Source organism: Schistocerca piceifrons, chromosome X (assembly GCF_021461385.2).
Source record: "Schistocerca piceifrons isolate TAMUIC-IGC-003096 chromosome X, iqSchPice1.1, whole genome shotgun sequence".
Classification (NCBI taxonomy): domain Eukaryota; kingdom Metazoa; phylum Arthropoda; class Insecta; order Orthoptera; family Acrididae; genus Schistocerca; species Schistocerca piceifrons.
The window spans coordinates 479,435,363-479,458,873 of record NC_060149.1 but is presented as its reverse complement, the minus strand read 5'-3'; positions in this window follow the sequence as shown (position 1 = coordinate 479,458,873).

The following is a 23,511-nucleotide window of genomic DNA, read 5'->3' as shown; positions in this document are numbered from 1 at the left end:
GTTCTCAATTGATTGTGACCTGTTACTAAGTTTCCTATCACTTCTCGAGATTCTTTTGCCTCGTCTTCAATATGACTTAGGTGTAACTGATTTTTTTTGTTTTGTTCTTTAATCTTACGCATTTGTCTCGTGATTTCTGCAATTTGGTTCGTCGTTTCTGCATTCTGAATTTTAATTTGGTTCACAATTTCTTTATTTTGTCTTGTCATGGTTTCCGTCATTAATTGTAATAATTCTGCCAGATTGGTGGGTCCTATTGCGTTTTCTTCCGACGTCCTACGCTCTGTGTTTTCGCCCAAGTGTTGGTTTGCAACCGATTGCATTGAACTGTGCGGTGACACGTTTCTGCTCGAATTCCTTGTACTCTGTGGTGAGGGAGCTCTGATTACTTGTACTATGGGTTCTACGTATTCAAGACACAAGTTAAAATCCTCATCGACTGTCTCTCTACTTTCCCGCTCCTCTGTCGTATGCTGACTTACGTTTTCTATGCCTTGACGTACATTATCCTCGTTATGGTGCGTTATATGTCCTATTTCTCGCGATACTGCATCGTCTCTTGTACCGTCCTCTATTCTCTGTCCATTTTCATGCTGGGTCTCTACCACAATTCGGTCAAGGTCTCGATCTGCTATTGCTAATCTTTCCGAATCCCTTATTTTCTGTTTTAAAAGCAATTCACGCGCCATACTTGAGTCAACATGCGCTCATACGATCTCACGCGTTTCATAAACGTTTTGTTCACACTACTTGACAAACCATTCACTTACTCGTTGGGTCAGAACCAACTTGTCAACGATGTATCCGCCACCTGGGCGCTTGCATTGGAGAGAAAACTTAATTCTAACAATATTAAAATTCATAACTTAATTATGCTATTGTCTCTGCCAGAATGTCTCACTTTTATTGAATATTTTCTTACTATCTATCGCTGCAGCTACTGTTTTCGACTATTTATAACGTTCAAAAAACATTTTTTTTTATTACGAAAATTTTTCAACAGGATATTTTTCTGACCTAGTTAGGCATGTGGTCGACCTTCATTCATGGTATTTTACCTTCCTGGCAGGGTCGCGATTTTCTAACATTCTGCATGCTGTCTGTTCTATATCGTGTCTCCTTACCACTTTTGCGCAATGACGCTCTGAGCGTGTTTTTTAGGGAATTGACTAGTTTGAACCTGGGACCTGTTGCTGGTAAGGAGACGCCAGACCACACATGACATGTAGAATTCAGAAGAGTTCAGTGAGACTAGCGATGATATAATCAAATACTTAATGATTTCAGCGTCCGCTCCACTGCACTCCCTGTAAAAGAATCTTAATACTAACTAAATTTAGTGGAAGGGGTTCAAGGCTTTCCTATTTTTAGTTATCTGGTAAAATAACGTCGAAAAAGCAGTTAAGTTTACCATTGGAAATTTTATTCTACTCGCAAAACATTGTTCATAAATTGCACTATTGATAAAAGGAAATATTTTAATACAAGATGATAAAAACCAACTGCGTTCAACAAAAATATGAACTAATACTCCCTGAGCGGGTTTCCAAGTTCCACAATCGATCGAAGTATGCCCATACCATATCACATCTATAATCTAGGTTTAAATTAAGTTTCACAAAAGAGAAAACTATCAAAATGGCCTACAGTGACCCACGATTATCTTTAATTACTTATTTAACTTGTCGTACATTACAGTGGCTGATGTGGCTTCTCAATAACTATAGAACAGAAAAATCATCGCATTTCAGATTTTTACTTTAAGTGGCAAATGTGAACACCATGAGCTTTAATTGACGATCGACACTAGTATTACGCAAAAAGGGGGGTGTAACAGATGAGACTTCTGCAGTTCTGAGTAAAGCTTTATGCGCTGTTATGCGGCATCGCGTGCATTCATTACCTTGTCAGTGTTCGTCAGGGGGCGGTGGACAGCACAGCTCCGCTCACCTCCCCGTCTCGGAAACAACTCTCCCCTAACTTCTCCTTACTACAATTTACCGAAGTTGGTTTAAAAAAACTATCTGGCTGTGTTTTCATCTGACCAATATTCCATTTGCTCACTCGTTACTCGTATTACTTTGCTTCATTTAATGTCACGATTTATTCGGAGCTATGTGACATACTACTGGTTTTGCTTATCATGTCAGGGTTTTTATGGAAGGTGTTGGATTTGCCTGTCACCTTACACACCCACCAACAACATCTCATGGGAAGAAAGAGCGGCACTTCGGGCCCTCAGGGAAGACAAAGAGATCGTCGTCCTGCCTGCCGACAAAGGAAACACCACAGTCGTTCTAAGCAGACAGGACTATGAACAGAAGATGCTCCAACTACTTGACGACCCGGCATGCCGGAAGAGCAAGACGAACCCAACCAACAGGATACAACTAAGCACTGCCACCCTGCTGAAAAATGGCCCAATTAAGGAGAAGGATATCAGGAGACTTCGACAGCGCTCCACAGTAGCTCCGAGAACATACGTCCTCCCTAAGATACATAAGGAAGGGCTGCGTCCCATTGTCAGCAACATAGGGGTGCCCACGTACCCTCTCGCACAAGACCTGGCAGGCCTGCTCAGACCATATGTGGGAAACTGCGAGCTCAACGGACTTCATTTGTCGTCTTAAGGAGCTGACCCTACGAGGAACAGACATCATGGTCAGCTTTGATGTCGTGTCACTCTCCACATGGATCCATCTAGAGCAGGGATCCCCAAACTATTTTGGACAAGTGACCCCTTTTCCAAAATTACCTACTTTCAAGATCAACCCCCTTATTCATAATGGTCCGCTAACTTAAAACAGCTCCTAGAGAGTGTTATTTTTCATTCTGACTTAGGTCAATAGAAGAAGATAGAGTGAGAATTAGCAATGCTTTAAGTTAGCAGACTATTATGAATAAGGGGGCCTATCTTTAGTTTTATCCTATTGATACAAAATACCTAGGTACTAAGGTACCTATTATAAAACTTTGCACTTGGTTAGGTGACTAAAGGTGACTTCATTTTCTCATCAAAATTTAACAAAATAAAAAGACGTACAATTCATTAACTATCAAGTTTAATTTATAATTATTATTACAAATTAAGTACTTAAAGAATCTTAAGTAGGTAGGAAATTATATTTAAAAAAGCATTAATTCGCAAACAGAAAATAAAACATTCAGTGTGATGGATGGACCTGGTGACCATCTACCAATCTAGCTACATCCGGTTCAATATTGGTGAGTTGCAGCCTTAAATCTCCACGTTCGTTGAATTTCAAATGGTTTCTTTGTTTCGTCAAAATGTTTGTTACCACACTGAAGCATTTTTCAACTAGGTATGATGATGGAAAAGCGATAAGGTATTTTTCAGCAATGTTCCACAATGTAGGATACTGTGTTTCAATGTTGCGTTGCAACCAGAACTTCTGATAGCCTTGGTTGAACTTCTGCTTAAGCTCTTCGTCTGCGCTGATGGTAATCAACTCTTCTTACGTTATCACTTTGGCTTCTTTTGTGACTGTGGTATTGTACGGATTTATTATCCATTGAGGAATTTGTAAATTTAAAAGATCCTCAAACCTCTCCGTAAAATCCTTGTGTAATGCGTCCAAGTGAATGACATATAAAAAATGTCATCATCTTGAAGCATTTCTGGTAATTTTGACAAATGCGGAAACTGCGAATATTCTTTTCTGCCTAAATTTTGTTTATAAAGGATTAGTTTACCCACGAAGGCCGAAACTATTGATTTTGTTTTAATCAAGTTAGGATCGTCACCCTGCAGTTGCAAATTAATAGTAATAAATATCTGTTTTACAATTGTTCAGATTTTCTTTCAAATTCAGATCTTTTTCTTGTAAAAACTCCAACACAGATTCAAAAATGGCTGAAAATCTTTCTAAGCAAGAGCCTCTTGATAGCCAGCGAACTTCAGTGTGCAGAAGTAATCGAGTAAAGACTTCGTCGTTTTCCTCACGTAGCAGAGCAAATAACCGAGAGTTCAAAGAATTGCTTCGAATCTTATTGATAGCATTTATTACATATTGTAAAGGCTCAGCTTTTTTGCTACTAAATGTTGCCTGTGAATCACGCAGTGAATGACCAGTACATCAGGCAGTTGTCGCTTTAAGTGAGCTATAAAGCCACGATGACGTCAACCGTAGACGCAACAGAAACAATGTTCTGCCATGGAATAGCTTTGTCAGTAACAAAATGTTCCACAGCCTGAAAAATCGATTCTCCTCTTGTATCAGTCTCTAAATATGTAGCAAAAAGCAGTTCTTGGCACATATTTTCATTTTTGATAAATCGAACATATCCTAACAACAGAGCTTCATTGCCGGGTAATGTAGACTCGTCCAACTGGAGAGAGAATCTGTTGGTCTGTAAGAACTTGCATAAAATGTTTTGCACATCGCATCCCATCTCGTCTATGCGTCTCTGAACGGTGTTATTGCTCAAAGGTATTCTCTTTAAAATATCCTGTGCAGGTTTGTGCAATACATTGTTAAGGACCTCCGCAATGGCTGGTAAGATAAGCTGCTCTCCAATTGTGTGGGGTTTTCCCGACTTAGCTATTAGTAAAAATATATTATAGGACGCTCGTAAACCATCATCATCTTTAATAGATGATGACGCAAACATCGATCTTATGGATGGCCTTTTGTCTAGTTTTTCTTTAAGTGCTTGAAAAAATGACACGGGCTTGTTTTTTTGTCAGCATGTACTCTTGATAAGTGGTCATCCATTTTTGAAGGCTTCATGGCATCGTTACTGAATACTTTTTCACATATGAGACACATTGGTAAGTGTTGATTTGATGGAGATGCAATAAATCCGAAATTCAAGTAGTCCAAACTGTATTGTCTGCATTTTTTTTCGTGTCCGCCATCATAAAACTCTCAGTAATCCTCCAAATAAAAAACTACCTAAATAAAAAACAATAATAAACTGTTAAATTTGCACACTATCTTATTTTTATCACACCAAGGTAATGGATTCTTGTTAGGTATTACTGATTTACTCATTGATAAACTTGGATACCTATGTTAGGTAAGTAACTATAGTAGGTAATTAGGTATAGAAAATTCGTATTAGGTAAGAACGAAAACCAAAGCAAACTGAACGCTTCAAAGTTTAGGTACCTACCTACTTAACAACTTAAGTGTAAGTAAATTTTACAAATACTGTTACACCTACCTGTTTAAAATTTGTTGTATGTTCTGTTTACCACTTTTTCAGTCACTTTACTTCACTGAATTTAGCTATGTAATAACTTTGTAATCTCTTGAAATAAATGAGTTATTATCGTTCAAGCTCCAACGAATTTCAAAACGCAAATCAACTTTCAACCTAAGTGCATGCTCGTTAAATAATAAAATATCAGGAACATGTTTGGACTTGATCATGAATTCGTTCGTGTTAAATCGCGTAAGCGTCAAATAGAGAGCAAGTCAAAACGTGCTTGAAAGACGTACGCTCGAACTCATTATCTTGCACAAACTTGTCCACACAGACTTGCCGAGTTTTTCATTTTGTACGAACTTGAGACTTTACATTACTGCAACAATGCTATTATCTACAAAAATATTAATTATTTTTAGCACACGGAACACAACATAAACAATACAGTACCTACCTATCTTGAAAGTTTTAAATAAGAACTTGAGTTAATTTAATAGGGGTCGACTTTTAGACCTCGTCGACCCCCAAAATCAGTTTTCGTTTATGTCGACCCCTAGGAAAGCGATATCGACCCCAAGGGGTCGATATTGTCCACTTTGGGAATCCCTGATCTAGAGGATTCGATCCACCTTATCAGCGATAAATTTGCTCCCGAGTTGGCACAACTTTTCCGGCCCGTACTTACATCCATCTAATTCGTCTTCAACGGTCAATACTACGAACAGACCAACGGTGTGGCTATGGGGAGCCCTCAGCAGTGGTAGCCAACTTATTTATGGAGATTTTCGAAGAGGAGACACTACAAGTGGCCCAACGGAAACCTGTGTGTTTTTTCCGATACGTGGGCGACACGTTTGTCACGTGGCTCCAGGGACCTGATCATCTGCAGACGTTTTTAGAACACCTAAATTCTGTCCACGACAACATTCGGCTCACCATGGAAGTCGAGAAGGAAGGGAAATTACGCTTTCTTGATGTACCTGTAGAGCGGAGATGTAATGGCACACTGAGTCATACCGTGTACCGCAAGCCTACACATACGGACTTACATTTACATGCCTCGAGTTGCCACCATCCAGCACAACTCAACGGGATGCTCAAAACATTGATTCAATGGGCATACTCGATATCGGAGGAACAAAATCTGCACCTAGAAAATGTGTTTCACAAGAACGGTACAGCAACCGACAGATCTAGACAGTCTTCAGACGAAAAAAAAAACAGCAGAAACCCAGATGAAGAACAGTCTAAAGATGAGGAACCAGGCCTTGCCTTTCTACCGTAGGCAGGCAACGTGGGGTCAAAAATTGGGGGACTGCTGGAACAACACAAAATTGAGACGGTCTAGAGACCACCGTCCAAGACACGCACCTTACTGGGTTCAAAATGGTTCAAATGGCTCTGAGCACTATGGGACTAAACAGCTGTGGTCATCAGTCCCCCAGAACTTAGAACTACTTAAACCTAACTAACCTAAGGACATCACACACAATCATGTCCGAGGCAGGATTCGAACCTGCGACCGTAGCAGTCGTGCGGTTCCGGACTGAGCGCCTAGAACCGCTAGACCACCGCGGCCGGCGCACCTTACTGGGCATATACAATATTCCATGTAGTTGCCTAATATCCTACATCAGTCAAACGATCCGAACAGCCGAAGACCGCTGCAAAGGACACCAACGCCACACGCACCTACGCCAGCCCAACAAATCGGCACTGGCAGAACACTGCTTGGAAACTGGACACAGCGCGAAACGCGAAGAGACCAAGATTCTAGCCCCTACCAGCTTCTGCTGGGACAGCATCTTCCAGGAGACCATTGAAATTCGCGTAACGCACAATCTCATAAACCGAGACACAGGTTTTCAACTAAGCAAGGCATGGAAACCCTCACTTATCTCCATGAAGGAGTCACGCCTCAAGCGAATACAAGATCTTTCAACGACGGCTGCCGAGGACACCCCACGGCATTTTGCATCTTCCACTACCCGGTGGGACGCCAGGGACGGCGCGGACCTGGGTCGGCGACTGCAAACGGATTGTCGGCGGTCGCAATCGGATCGTCGGCGCAGGGAATCGAGGCCCGACTGACGGACATAAATAACACCGACAATGATCAGACAGACGCACACAGATGGCAAAGAGTGAAAAGGCCGCCCCCACTCACGAAAACAAGACACCGCTACCCCAACAACCACACAGAGAGACAAAACAGGACAATACACACAGACAAAACTTGGGTAAAACCAAGGCCTGACACACCAAGGGAAACACATGTAGAAGTGGTCTCTCCACCACGGAAACGTCGAGCAGTAGACGCAAGCTTAGTCACCACAACACCAGACACAAACGCAAGAACAACACCGGGAAAACCACAACAATGACCAGGTCCACCAAGACAGAAGAAGCTCTAGGGAACCCCACACTCAGTCCACCCCCTCAGATCAATTGTTAGGCATTATGGTCCAGACCATGAACTTTGTCACGGAAATGAAGGAATTCAGGGAGGCCCAGAAGCAGAACACTCAGATTCTCGTTGCCCTTCAGGCAGCAGTCCAGCCGTCACTCCCCTCTGCGACTTCCTCAGTAGTTTCAAAATTCCATCATGGATAGACGACCAAATATCCAAGGCCTGACAATGTGCGTCCTTAACGCAGACAGCATTGTTAATCAGGAGGTCGAGTTCAGAGAACTCATGAAGGAGTTCTCCATCGACATATGCATGATGGGGAAACCCACCTAAAACCGGGAGCATAGTCAAGATAATCCAAAGCTATCTCACAAACAGAACTTTTGAAACCTTCCCGTCTCCTCTATATCTCTTTTGTCACGCAATAACCGTCTCTTCTATACCTCTTTTGTTACTCAACCTTCCCTTTTACAGTAACTTATGAAACCTTTCCTTAGGGTTTCTATCTCTTGCTTAATAATAACAAATGAAATCTCCCCTTTGAAATTCATTCTCTTTCTCAATCTTCGCATACAAATTTAATTGCTGCTTATTAAAAGTGATTTCCTGATTATTTCGACGAAACATAGAATGTGTCGTCGTCGTGGCCCTCAGTCGTTATCTGCAATAACCCAAAACTGTTCCTTACCTTTTTTACTGTTACTGGATCGCCATCTGACTGCTACATCGAACTGCGACATGAATATACTTACTCTGGTTTACTATACTCTATTAACTGCTGGTGGGCTGTCGTAATAAGTGGTTGTATTTATCACCAAAGCTGACGTTATTCTTTAATAGGAAAGCTGACGTTATTCTTTTATTAATTTGACTGAAGTTACGTAATTCATAGCTACACTTTTTCTTGACAACAATAAAATTTTTGCAAAGTTTTACGTTGATGGTTTTTGGGATGGATTATAATTAGTAATGCAACATTTCTCGCAAAAATTAATTGTATTCTGAAGACGTTTCTTCAAATATTTACTGCTGGTAATGAAATGATTTTACAAACATTCAAATGGGACTTAATTTTTACAATAATCTTAGAACTAGCATTGCGCAAACATACCTTCAGTAGTCTTGAGTTTCGCAAAGAAAAAATTCAATAATATTAGTTCCTCTTATGATAATAGTTAGCTGATGTCTCTGTGCATCCGTTTATGATCTCTTGTAAATCATAGCTGGTGGCTGTCAGGCACACCGCTGCTCTCAACCTCTCGCTTCAGACCTATTACCGACTCGCTTCTCTTCTCGCTTACTACTGACTTCCTACGAACGCTAAAGTGCTGTCTCTGCTGCCAACAATGCTTTCTGGTGCAGACAATCCCTGCTACCATTACAAAATGTATCAATGCGCGGCCTTTCCCGCTCTTTTCTTAAAATGTATCCATACACTGTCTCTCTCACCCTTTTTAAAATTATATCAATGTGCGATCTCTCTTGCAAACAATACGTTGGTGCAGACATTCCCTGCTACCACAAATATTTCCAACATGACAAATATTAATTATTCCTAGGTAATCCTATTAATAAAATATAAACATCTCTCATAAATTGTGGTTTGACGATAGATAATAGAAATATAGACGTCTTACACTTTCTCTGTCAAGGTAAAAACAGACGCCTCCACCAAAAGGCGTATTCGCGCTAGGGTGCCACCCGGATTGGTCTTGGGGCCCGTTTTGTACAGTCTGTACGCTGCAGACACTCTCACAGCCCCCCTGGTGCACACCGCACAGTATGCTGACGACACAGCCTTTTACACTCCTAATGCGAATAATGACTGGTCATTCGTAGGCTACAGAGGGTTTTAGATAACACAGAAACGTGGGCCCGTCGCTGGCGCATCACCATCAACCCTAAAAAGACACAGGCTATGCTGATCAACCGGAGACTCAGGAGACGTGGACCCCCTCAACGCCCCTCCCCCTTCACCTGCACCTACATGGATCCCGACTCCCCTGGCGCAGATCCACCAAGTATCTCGGCGTAACCTTGGACTCGAGGCTAACGTGGAAACCCCACTTAGACGAGGTCCACAGGAAGGTCTGTGCCAGAATGTCTGTCCATCCTATACCCAGTCCTCAACACAACCAGCTGCCTTCCCTACACTGTAGGAGTACATGTCTATCAGGCCCTTATACGGCCAGTAATGGAGTATGCGTGCCCTGTCTGGGGATACGCGGCGAAGCGGCATCTGGACAAACTCCAGAGGCTGCAGAACTGCGCCCTCAGGAGGGCACTGCTTCTGCCCGTGGAATTCCGCACAGACGATCTGCACGCCGCTGCCGAAATCCCCCTCCTCAAAGAAAGATTCCAACATCTGGCAAGGGATTTCTACGAGAGCTCTTCCAGATCTGGAAATAACTTCATCCACTCCTTAGGTCGGTATGACATGTCCCGTGATAAACACAAACGCCCTATGACGATCTTCGACGACTAAGTCAAAGAGAAAAATCCCAAAATCTCCACGTCCTAACCCTTAATCCTTAAAATACCCAGCATCTCGCCAACCTCAGGCAAGTACAAGACACCACCAGAACACCACAACAATACACGGACAGCCAAAACAATCAAAGAAAATCACCCACACACACAACATACATTGTGGAGTTAAAGCCAACAGGGTATAAACTCCTCTATTCACTTCCTCAAGGAGGGGAAAGTAAAAGGTGAGAGAGAGAGAGAGAGAGAGAGAGAGGGAGAGCAGACAGACCATTCCATCAGAACCACCTGATGATGGCGGAAAGGTTATTAGCCGAACTATCGTGGGACTTCAACGATCGCATCCGGCTGGACACCCGGGAGCCCTGGAAACAATTTCCACACATTGCTTTATCAACAACAAGTGTGGCAATATGCTGACCTATGTCGATATCCTTCCTTGCACGTATTTCCTTAGCTCTGTCAGCTCAAGTTCGATCCGAAGTGTGACATCCTGAAGATTTTAATTTGTTGTGTTTGCAACTGTTGCCTGCTCACTGTCTGCAGGCCTCATGTAGTACCCTGATACCAAAAATTTTGAACATGACTTGTAACCTCCCCCTCACTTATCGACCTTAATGACAGTAAAAATTAAACCGCTTGTACCTAATGGAGATTTGGGAAAAGCAATCGTCACCGAAGTTAATCTGTCGGTAAAGGAGGAGGAAAGGGTTACATCTAAATAAAAGGAAAAGTGCAAATGAAACTGGTGAAAGTTAATTTTGAAAAGGGGTAAAGTTAATAAAGAAAGTAAATATGCGGTCGTTACGTTAACAATTAACTGGCGTTAATTAGATATTTGAGATTTGGGGAAAATTACGGTCGCCAGTCCTATGAACAACTACTATAATAACTGAAAAAGAAAGGTTATTGCACATATAATTAGCACAAAAAGCGTGGCAACTGAAGGTTGTCACGTGTCGTGTGAAAACTTAATTTTTGTCAGAAGTAATATATTTCGCTATACTCAGATTTAATTTAGCAAAAGAATTAATAAAACCGGAAAATTGAAAGTTAATTTAGTGACTGAAATTAATAGTGAACTTTGTTTCTGAAGCACTAAGAAATTCAATAAAATAAGGTTAGTCTTGGACTACCTCAACAATCATTTCAAAAACTACTTGAATCTACGCAATTTAGAAATAAGAGATTTTACTTTGCACTTGAATTAAATGATTCTGAACAATTAGCAGTAGTAAAATTTAGTACGTGCCAAGCTGAGCGGCAGTCGCAGGTAAGCTAAAATATGGTAACAAAACTCGCACTCTTAATTTGTGCTTGTGTAATCTAAATATTGAAGTCAGCTATGAATACCTTAACTGAACTTTGAAATTAAAGCAGTGAAATCGAATAGTATTACTTTAATGCTGGCGTTTGAATTTCAGCGACACTCGAGTTCATTTCGGAACAGGAAGGGACCCTGCTTGGTAATGCAATTGGGGCAATGAGCAACAAAGGTTCATGCTAGGTTGCTGTATTTTAGTGATGCTAATGGAATTGTTTGAAAAGCTGAGGTCTGCCATACAGTTCTAAAACTTTACGTGCTTTCAGTCTTCCTTGTTGATTGATTGAAGGTTTGATGTCGTCAGTCGAGGAGGTGGCGACAATCACTCATTGTCGGCCATAGCTGTTGCAGAAGCTGGAAGTTGGCGCGCCTTCTTCTCGACACGGTCACCAGGCGAAACGTGCTCTTGAAGTGCGCCAGCTAATGCTTCCCGTCCGCGACACCGTGTCAGAAACTATTATAGCAAGTTGAGCGCAATTACATGCCGCCAAACACCGGAAGTGCGGCAACTCACGGGAGCGTCACACAATACCCCTGCTCCACCGCCCTACTCCAGCCAGACCCTGCTCTGCCCGCGCTCAAGGCTGCAGAGTTAACACTCCCAAAGATCCTAAGCACTTTGGTTCTCCACACGACCTATCGATGTAATCGTTCGATAGCATAGTTTTCCCTTGGCAAGAAAAATACAAATAACATTTACAAAACAAACCAATTATACATCGACATAAATGCATATATATATATATATATATATATATATATTATATATATATATATATATATATATATATATATATATACAAATATACAAATAGTAAAACAATTACAATATATAAACACACGGAAATGTCATATCTTCAGGTAACAGAATAAGGAAAAAATTTATAGTACAATAGATGTAAATAGGAGGATATGCATTTCCGGCGTTACACGTGCCACACATTGTCTGAGGATGTTCGTGATACATAAGCAGACTCAGAAAATGTCCCAAAAAGGAAAAAAATAGCAGCGGAAATTCATATGCTCAAAACATCAAGAAAATTTAGCATTTGCCTAATTTACCATAAACCAATTTTTAGACCATAATAATTGAGTGGAGACACTCCTAACCTTATTCCACTCTGTCATCTTACACAAAAGAAAACAAAGAAAACAGTTGACAACATATTAAAATTCATAGAAAACATAGAAAATGGTTTAGCTATTCTAAAACGGCAAAATTCCTAACAGTATCAAGAAATGGAATACTGTTTACAAAATTAATCAGAGTACATGTTCATAAAAACAGGTAGATCAAAACACGCAAATTAATAATTAATTACATAGAATACACATTTTTATATAATATTTTCATAATTAATATGCTTGTCATGAGAGTCCACTTAACGCTAAACAAGAAAATAATGTACAGCATATCGAAAAAAAAAGTATTGACAGCAGAATTCTTTCACATCAGCTGTCCGGGAGGAAAAACAACTCCGCCTTCCGTACCCGCAAGTACAAAGAATGCCGACAGTGGAACAAGAGCCAACAGCGGCTCCGCCTCGCCAGTATTGTTGCGCCCGCCTGTGCGGCACGCTTCATCTCACTCGCCTGTGTAACGGCATTTCCAGAACGCCCGTTTCACCGAATTCTTTCGGAAAAACTCACTCCCCAGTAATCTCAAGGAGTCCATTAACACTATCACAGTGGATAACTCAACACTGTCCATCACTACACGTATGTACCTGCCTGAAACTTAAAACAGCATATAAGTACATCGGCAATGACTAGTAAAACACATATTCATGAAATCTTACGGCTAGTTACAAAATCATAATTACATTCCTTAATCTACTGTGACTCACCTCAAAACTTAAACTAGCAACTTGGATTATTCAATTGATTAATAATCCGTTACTCTTAAATCATTTAATCAAAATTACTTATTAATTACAACTTATTTAATGACCTCTTGGTCAGGCAAAAGCATGGCAACCTGGCAAATCCTTAAATCTTACACTCTGTATTTTCATAATGTACAAATTACTCATTCTGTGGTATTAATCAATCCTTGGTTGGTACAACTTCAAGTCTACAATGTTCCGTATACCTAATAGTTTCCCAGAGCTTAGACACTAAGCAATAAGCATTTACGTGAGGTATACCAATGACTTTATATGGTCCATTATAAACAAACTAAAATTTGGAGATTTCATTGTCTATCCCGTTCGATTTCTCATGAGCTTTTACAAGTATTAAGTCTCCGATTGCAAACTTGGCAAAACGCGCTTTAGCGTCATGACGACGTATGCGAGCATCGGCTTTTTGCTTCATTATTTTTCACAAACGATCTTTTTTCACACCAATACTAATGTCAATCCGTGGAGGGAATTTCATTATCTCTTCCCCTAAACTTTTACTTTTGTCATCCAACAGGATTCCCTCTGGAGAAAATCCCGTAGAATCATGTCTCAAGGTGTTCATAATCATAATTCTCTCAAATTCTACTACATATTTGCCCCATACCCTATGGTTGTGATGGCAGGTACGGCAAAGTCGGCCCAGCTCGCGCATATACCGCTCAGCGGGATTTCCAGCCGGACAGTAAGCTGAAATATGGATCACTTCGACCCCATTACTTGCCATGCCTTCATTCCACAACCTAGAAGTAAATTGTGCCCCATTGTCTGATAGAATCGCCTTGGGCTTACCAATATGAACAAAATAATCGTTCACAAGCTTGCTGTAGACCGCTTTGGCTGTAGCTTTCCTAATCGCGTATAGTTTGATGAACTTCGAAAAAGCTTCTAGCACTACTAAAATGTAGGCAAAGTTTCCTGATGACTTGGGCAAAGGTCCGTACAAGTTCACTCATAGTACTTCAAAGGTGTCGTTAGACCTTATACTTTGCATAGGACCACGACTCGTACAGTTGGTAACCTTCACCTTCTGACATAAATCGCAAGTTTTCACTCTGTCAGTAACGCGTTTTAACATGTTGTTAAAATGCACTACTTCACCCAGCTTTCCAGTGCATTTCTTTGGTCCACAGTGACCATACGCCAAATGGTAGTAGTCTATTACTTCCATGACGTATTTGGTGGGCCAGCATACCCGCCAAATATTACTATCTTCACCCTTACGTATGTACAAGATATGATCGTATATCTTGTGATGCCTCCTTAGTTTCTCTCCTTCTGGACTCCTTTCGCCATATGGGGTTTTCACCATATTTAAACAACCGTCCTCGTTCTGATGACGACGTAGATCCTTACAGATGTTCACTATTAATTTACGTCCCCCAGCTTCTTTAAAACAGTATAATTTGACCACTCCATCTGACTCATCTTTAAATACATCTTGATTAGACTCGGGCAACCGCGATAGCGCATCCGCTACGCAATTGTCGGTCCCTTTTACCGAACAGATGTCATAGTTAAATTGCTGTAAATACAGCGACCACCTAGTCAGTCTTTCGTGAAGTAGTTTACAATCCTTCAGATAAGTGAGCGCCTTATTGTCCGCATGAATAATCACCTTACGGTTCCATAGATAACCCTTGAACTTCTTGAATCCCCACACGAAAGCGAGACACTCCTTCTCAGAAATCGTGTAATTTCGCTTACTTCTTGATAAAGTTAGACTCGCGAACGCTATCGTCCGGTGTTCCTTATCCTCTCCTTTACCAACTTCTTGGAACAGTTCTACCTCCACCCCATAATTCGACGAATCCGTTCCCAGATGGAAGGGTAGCGATAAATCAGGATGAAATAGTATGTTAGATTTTAACAACTCGTCTTTTAATCTCTCGAAAGCGGCCTGACATCCGTCAGTCCACACAAACGGAACATTTTTTCGTAAGAGGTTATTCAAATTTTCATCATTAAACACCTGTCCTTTTACAAATTTACGGTAAAATCCTGTGAACCCTAGAAAACTTTTTAACTGTTTCCTAGACTTGGGAGGAGGACAATTCCTTATTGCCTCTAGTTTCTCTGGGTCTTTCGTAATACCAGCAGTGGTAATTATATGTCCTAAAAACTTCAGTTCCTGCTTCACAGATTCGCATTTCTTTAGTTTTAGAGTCATTCCGTCACGGCCCAATGCTCTAAAAACTTTATCTAACAGGTCACAATGGTCGTGCCAAGTGACATTGGCCAATAATAGGTCGTCAACGTATACAGTTAATCTTGAACTCAAAGCCGGGCCTAGCACTTTATCTAGGGCCCTGATGAATACGGACACAGATATATTAAGTCCAAACGGCAGTAGGGGACTAATGACCTCAGCAGTTGAGTCCCATAGTGCTCAGAGCCATTTGAACCAAACGGCAGTACACTATACTGATAGCACCTGCCCGCAAACAAGAAGGCGGTGTATGGCCTAGATTCTTCTTCGAGTTGTATTTGCCAGTAACTATCCGTCAGATCGAGGCTAGTCATGAACTTAACGTCGTGAAAACGTTGCAAAATCAACTCCATACTTTCTGGTCTGTCTGTTTCGCGTTGAACAACCCTGTTCAACGTGCGTGCGTCACTCACAATACGATCGCTTCCATCCCGTTTTGCTACAAGGACCAAACCGTTATTGTATGGCCTCTTACTTCTTTCAATCACTCCCCATTCGATCATCTTCAATATCTCCCGTTGTACTGCTTCCTTTTTGGACAGCGGTATAGCAAACGGTCTCACGAAGAATGAATGGTTCGTGCGGAATTACATGTAACTTGCATTTATATCCTTCCACAAGTCCCGGTTTGTCTGAAAACACACTCTTATTCCTCATTATTACTTCATACAGGCCTCGTCTTTCTTCGTGTGTTACGTTTGACACAGCGTCTACAATACTTTCCAATTCACTTTCTACACTATTGTCAATGCCGAGATTCCTCACGTTACATTAGTTCAAATTCATACCTACGTCAATGGCATCTGGCCAGTTAAAAATGTGTATAGGCTGGTATTGTCTATGCACACCGTCTCCTGCCTCGTCAAAATTAACTACTATTGTTTTATCTTTTGACGTACATGTCAAAGTTTTGATTTCGCAATTAATCACTGCACGGTACTTTAATAGCTAATATAACCCGATAATTACTTCCGTAGTTAAGTCTGGCACGACGACAAACTCTTGTTCAAATGGTGCCCACACATATCTCGAAGTTGACAAAAATCTGTTTTGTGACCGGTTTACTGGCCTTCCCAGAAGCACCGATAATTTGCACTCCTGTTACTGGCATAGCTACGATACCAGGTCTGTGTTTCAGTAACTCAAATATTTTCCCAGATACAGCACTCAATTCTGCGCCAGTGTCAATCAACACGTTTAGTTGTAGGCCGTGCATGTTAACAGACACTACTATCTGTCTACACATGCCCTCGACTGTTTCTTTATTTTTCCCACAATAAATCCTCGTCTATACCCAGGTCATTCCAGAAAAAACCATCCGGCTTTTATTCTAAATCCGGCTTATCTCGCGGCTTTTTCAGCCTCTGTTCACATACAGTTTTAATTTCAACACGTTTGTCCTGAGGCTTAGTCTGCAGCTTCGCCTGCAATAACGAAACCTTTCCCTGTAACTCGTCAACTAGTAAGTTTTGCTTTGCTATCACTTCACTAATTGTCACCTTCGTTGATTCCTCTTTGGCCAGATTGATCTCATCTGCCAATCTTCCTGGAGGAATGTCCAAACTTCCAATTGTGACATTCCTATGTGGGAATGTCTTATTGCTGGCTTGTGGAGATCTTGAACTATTGTCTCCATCATTCAACAATATATCTTCCTCGAAGCCCTCAAATTACTGACCTGGCAGTTATCACTTGCTTCCTAGATAATTTTATTGTGTGTTCCAGTTCGACAGTATGGCGTTTCACGTTACAATTGAGCACTGAATTTTCCCATCAATGTACAGACAAATGTGCGGCACCCTTCCACTGTAAGACTGATTGTGGGGCACATGGGTCAAAATTTGTCGAGATCGTGGTGACAATGGTGTAATTACCTCGTTGTTCCAGTATCTGTAGAAGCAATCATCTTTTAAAAATCTCCTGCCAGCTGTTATTCATTCGCCTTGTCTTATTAATGAGCAGAAAGCTTCATTATGTATGATTTCAACATTCCCTACCAAAAATTGTAAATTAATTGAATAAATGCTTTTTTCAGTTTATATTATCTTATTGGAAAGCAATAATAAGGTTCACATTATCCTTTACTAACTGTTTTGGTATCCTAGAATATGTCCGACTCAGGTAAACGCTAACCTCCATTTGATACCAGAAGTAGTTTTGTATTTGATTTTCATTTTTCACTGCAACGTCATCAAATATAAACAACGTATTTCGTTGTACTCCTTCAGGCAGTGGGACATCACTGCTTTTGGTGAAAGGCTTGTATGTAACACTATCAATGCCCGAAAATTATATCCTCCAGTAGTTTGTATTTGGTCTGGATTATCGTTTTTGATAATACATATGCATGTTAGAAGTGAATTACATGTGGATGCAATAGTTGGTTCGTGAGGACATTTGTATTCCCACAATCTGATGGACATACAATTATTATCGAATGTATAATGTCTGCAACCAATTAACTGTTCTTCTCCTAATTCTGTTTTTCTACAGTAGCCTTCGACCTATCAGTTGCCGCAAAATCCTCGTGAAGTGGGTGTTTCATCCACTTGCTCATGGTGATGACTGTATGACTATACAAGCTAGCATGGGGTTTTACAGGGTGGGATTAAGGAACATACAAGTCATACATACATTTCATTTACTTTTTGTAAACACATATATGCAGACGTAAGTACATGCACAAATAAAAACACATTTCTATACTTACATCTAGTGTGGTAAATTCCTTCCAATGTGCGTTCACCGCGATGTCGCCAAACACGGAAGCGGCCATCATGATGCTGTAAACAGAACCTGGATTCATCCGAAAAATGACGTTTTGCCATTCGCGCACCCAGGTTCGTCGTTGTGTACACCATCGCAGGCGCTCTTGTCTGTGATGCAGCGTCAAGGGTAACCGCAGCCAGGGTCTCCGAGCTGATAGTCCATGCTGCTGCAAACGTCGTCGAACTGTTCGTGAAGATGGTTGTTGTCTTGCAAACGTCCCCATCTGTTGACTCAGGGATCGAGACTTGGCTGCACGATCCGTTACAGCCACGCGGATAAGATGCCTGTCATCTCGACTGATAGTGATACGAGGCCGTTGGGATCCAGCACGGCGTTCAGTATTACCCTCCTAAACCCACCGATTCCATATTCTGCTAACAGTCATTGGATCTCGACCAACGCGAGCAGCAATGTCGCGATACGATAAACCGCAATCGTGATATGCTACAATCCGACCTTTATCAATGTCGGAAACGTGATGGTACGCATTTCTCCTCCTTACACGAGGCATCACAACAACGTTTCACCAGGCAACGCCGGTCAATTGCTGTTTGTGTATGAGAAATCGGTTTGAAACTTTCCTCATGCCAGCACGTTGCAGGTGCCGCCACCGGTGCTAACCTTGTGTGAGTGCTCTGAAAAGCTAATCATTTGCATATCACAGAATCTTCTTCCCGTCGGTTAAATTTCGCGTCTGTAGTACGTCATCTTCGTGGTGTAGTAATTTTAATGGCCAGTAGTGTACTACCACAATATCATGGGTTTTCAAAAGTCGCAGAAGGGTTGAATTCATGATCTAATATCATACCAAAATAGATATGTTTACAATGGCTTGAATTAAAACTGAGTGATATGCTGAACATTGATATGTACTCCTGTTGTAGTGCTTTTATTCGATATTCCACAACAACATTTGAAAACGTCAAAAATTCAGTTAAGCAGTGTATGCACTACAGATATACAAGGATGCTCAAGCTCACTGACAATTCTTACATGATGCTGACTATTTTAGTGCAGACTGGCGCTTCAAGGTGTCGATGTCAATTCTCTGAACTCTCATTGCTAACTAAAACCATTCTCTATTGTCAGTATGTGTGCTATTTTTGTATTTTAGAGTTGGTACACTCTGAGAAAAGGGTGTAGTCCATGTGGTACAGATGGTTGTTTGACTTATTGTTTAAATTTTTCGTTTGAACTGGTTGTTACGATTCCTACAACTGCCAACTGTCTCCCATGAAGCATACGTTTTAATGAATTTTTACGGGGGTGAAATCTAATAGGAAAGCTACTAATCTATGAGTATCGTTTTCAAGATTCTTTATTTGCTTATTGGGATACATAAATCAACAGATTCTTTTGTTATCATATCAGAATGTCTACGACCTTCAAAGGATATTGATTCACTTATTAATTCTTGAATTTCCCTTTGTTGATTCCCACCCAACTTATAGAGAATGTGTTATTCAATGAGCAAATAAAGATCCTTGAAAATCATAATTAGGTAATCCTCCACCTAAAAGGTCACAAACATATGTCGTGTCGCCTTTGGCAGTTATAGCAATCATAGTAGTAAGTTCATACAGTAGTCATATACATATGAAAAAAAGCTGGTGCTTGAAAGATGTCCTTCACATTCATGACATGTGAATTTTCGTATCTGCGTACTATTGTGTTTTTTAGGAACAACATTTTGGAAGGTAGGTCAGTAGGTGGAATGTTAATAGCAAAGATTTTTGTGCATTAATACGTACATTCTAATATCAGAAGGCCACATCCTTGGCCAGTGAATGACAGGGTTATGTGCTGGAAATAGCACCCTGCCAAGTACATTTTCATATTGTTGGAAGTGAGCAAGCTAAGAATAATGACCCAAGTAAGTTTGTTTTAGACACGTACGCAGAGGCTTCAGCTTGCAAGGGAAACGTGTTTGTCTTAGCAGTAAACGAAACAGCGTAAAGGACTGTATTTTTGAGTTTGAATGTTCTACAGATCTTTTTACGCATCTAAGTGGGTTCCACTGTTAGCTAAAAACCGTATAGGGGAAACCACATATGCTCCACAAATCCCGACTGTGACTACTGGTTCTCATGAGCCAGTAAAAGTGGCACAGCAGTAGGGGATCTGGCAGGCACCGTGGCGGTAAGCTGTCTGGATGCATACCGTCAAGAGTCCAGTGGCTATCGCTGTGATGTGATTTGGGTGGGCGCCTGTGAAGAGGACACTGTGTAGCAGCATCCCAGTCACCCTTGCTGAAGGCAGCCACACTTACTATGGCAGTGGCCTAACTGGACGGACATGTTGCCTAACCAGCTGGAGGTACAAGGTATGCAACACTCTCTCTGGCGTGATGGCTGTCATAGCAGCCCAGACCTGGAAGTAGAAATGCTGGGGCGGCATTTGTGGCATGTAAGATGCACTCCACATTGCTGAATTTGTTTAAATGAAGATGTAGTTTTCCGTAACCCATCTTATTGCACACATACCATAAATGCTCAAACACCACAGTTTTAAACTTAGGGCAGCCTGACTTCTTTGAATTGTCACACCGTTTCAAATTTACGCCAATCTGGCTGTCAGCAAAATGACATGACAAGAATGCAACCAGCACCTAAATCCCACAGGCTCACCATATTTAATTCTGTACTCAGAACAAGCACCCTGGCAACAATGCAGGCTGCATCTATATTCTGAGACCCACCATCTTGGATTCTAAGCGTAGAACATCTGTGGACTGTGCCAATATCGCCAGATCCACCATCTTGGTGTCCACCATACAGGTCAAGCTGTGACTGTATCCCCAGGTCCTACATCTGGGATTTTGACCTCATAGGGCTGTGAAGAACTCAGGAAATGCGACAAACATGCTACCTTTACCAGAACCCTCAGGTTACCATATTGGTTTCTGTACTTAGCTTACCAGGCCATTTTGGAGGTTTTGAATTTCTCGCCAATAGGCCAATTCCTATCTTGAATTTTTTAAAGTCCTCACCATTTTGCACTTAGCGCAAGTGGTCCACTTCAACCACGAGATCAAAGGAATGGAAGAAAGCCGTGTAGCACAAATGAGTTGTTTTGAATTACTCACCAATTTTTTAAATTCCTCTCTATTTTACACATAGGGCAGTTGACCTAGACATCAAATGGGTCGGCTGAGGAGTGGGTCAATGGCTGGGTAGCCCTTAACTATATATATGAATGCGCTACTCATCTGTGTCCTCTGTGGCTGAGATCGATAGAGCATCTGCCATGGAAGCAGGAGATCCCGGGTTCGAGTCCCGGTCGGGGCACACATTTTCAGCTGTCCCCATCGAGGTATATCAGCAACAACTGTCGGCAGCTGAGGGTTTCGATTAATTACCATTTATTCTAGAGAAGCTGCACGGTCATCAATTGTATCTATTCTTCCGAGAACAGTTACTATCTTCATATAACAATAACTTTATTACAACACTATCCTAACTGCGACCAAGGAACATTGTGCTTGTGCTTAGGCACTTGCACGGGTGGTTAACACGGTGAAACTGGGAATAGTTCTTTTTCTTAAATTTTTTATTGGCCATTGAGTATATACCTTACAGATATCCACGTAAATAAATTAGTATGACATAAAACTGCTGTAAGTGTTTAGTTTACGTCAGCTAGTTCATATATTTCTTTTCAATTCCGTTAAAAAAGCTATTTATACAATGAAAACTTGTAGTTGCCAATAATGTAGAGACAGACGTTGGTAGCTGGTATTTATTAGTCACATTATTCCTTAGTGACTCTGACGTGACGATACACCGGTTGCTGCATCCAAAAAATATGTGTCTTGTGTCTACTACTTTGCCGCAGTCACAGAGTGGAGATGTACTATGCTTATGTGGTGTAGAAGCTACACAAAACGGCAGTGGTTGAACTTCAACCGCGATGCAGTTGCAGATTTACGAGTACATGTGAATCCATAGTATCGAGGCCTGGCAGATAGCCCTGATGTTGAAATTTCCTGTCAGATTAAAACTGTGTGCCGGACCGAGTCTCGAACTCGGGACCTTTGCCTTTCGTGGGTAAGTGCTCTACCATCTGAGCACCCCAAGCACGACTCACGCCCTGTCCTCACAGCTTTACTTCCGCCAGTGGTGCTTGGGTAGCTCAGATGGTAAAGCACTTGCCCGCGAAAGGCAAACGTTCCGAGTTGGAGTCTCGGTCCGGCATATAGTTTTAATCTGCCAGGAAGTTTCGTATCAGTGTACACTCCGGTGCAGAGTGAAAATCTCATTCAGTCCTGGTGTTATTTGCGCGTAGTATTTTCCTTCGTTTGTCGGAGAAGACTGTAATTTTTGACAGACCCATCCCGAATTCTCTATCTGTAAATCAGTTATACATCCTCTGTTGAAACATGTGTATATTCTCCACACCTGAAATCACTGTTTCTTTAGCAAAAAAGTCAGCGATCTCGTTTCCCACTAAGTTGTGCGCTTTAATGTAATACATGGAGTCAAAAATGGCTCTGAGCACTATGGGACTTAACACCCATGGTCATCAGTCCCCTAGAACCTAGAACTACTTAAACCTAACTAACCTAAGGGCATCACACAACACCCAGTCATCACGAGGCAGAGAAAATCCCTGACCCCGCCGGGAATCGAACCCGGGAACACGGGTGCGGGAAGCGAGAACGCTACCGCACGACCACGAGCTGCGGACAATGAGTCACTGAGGCTATTCCTTTCCAGTTAGTTTATGTATACTATAATCTCGTGGGGCATTGGGTGGTTTTTATCCCGTCATTGATAATATTTAAGAAGAATGAGCATAGATTTAGAATTCGAGAAAACTACAATATTTTCCTCGGGTACTGTATGAATGTAATTAAGGGATTCCAATATCGTTATACGTTCTGTTCTCATTATTGTAATTGCCTTCTGCAGCTTTTGCTTAAATCCTTCTTTTGCATGAGATTCTCAAAGGTGCAGTTTGAGCCCTACTGGATCCTACTTACCTGTAGGTATTTGGCTCGGAGTTCATGTAAGGCTTGTTTCTAAATGGTAGATGTAATTGGCAGATCAAATCTTACGTCAGATTCAACGACAGCACGGAAATAATTTTGTGCAAACATGAGTAGTCGTCGTTGAGAGATGGCTAAACGAATGTCCACTGCTTCCTCTACAGATGTATATTCCCTTTCTATTAGAGGAAGATTGTTAATACAATCAATAATTCATCGTGTAATCGGTTACAGAAAGTTTCTAGATGCAGG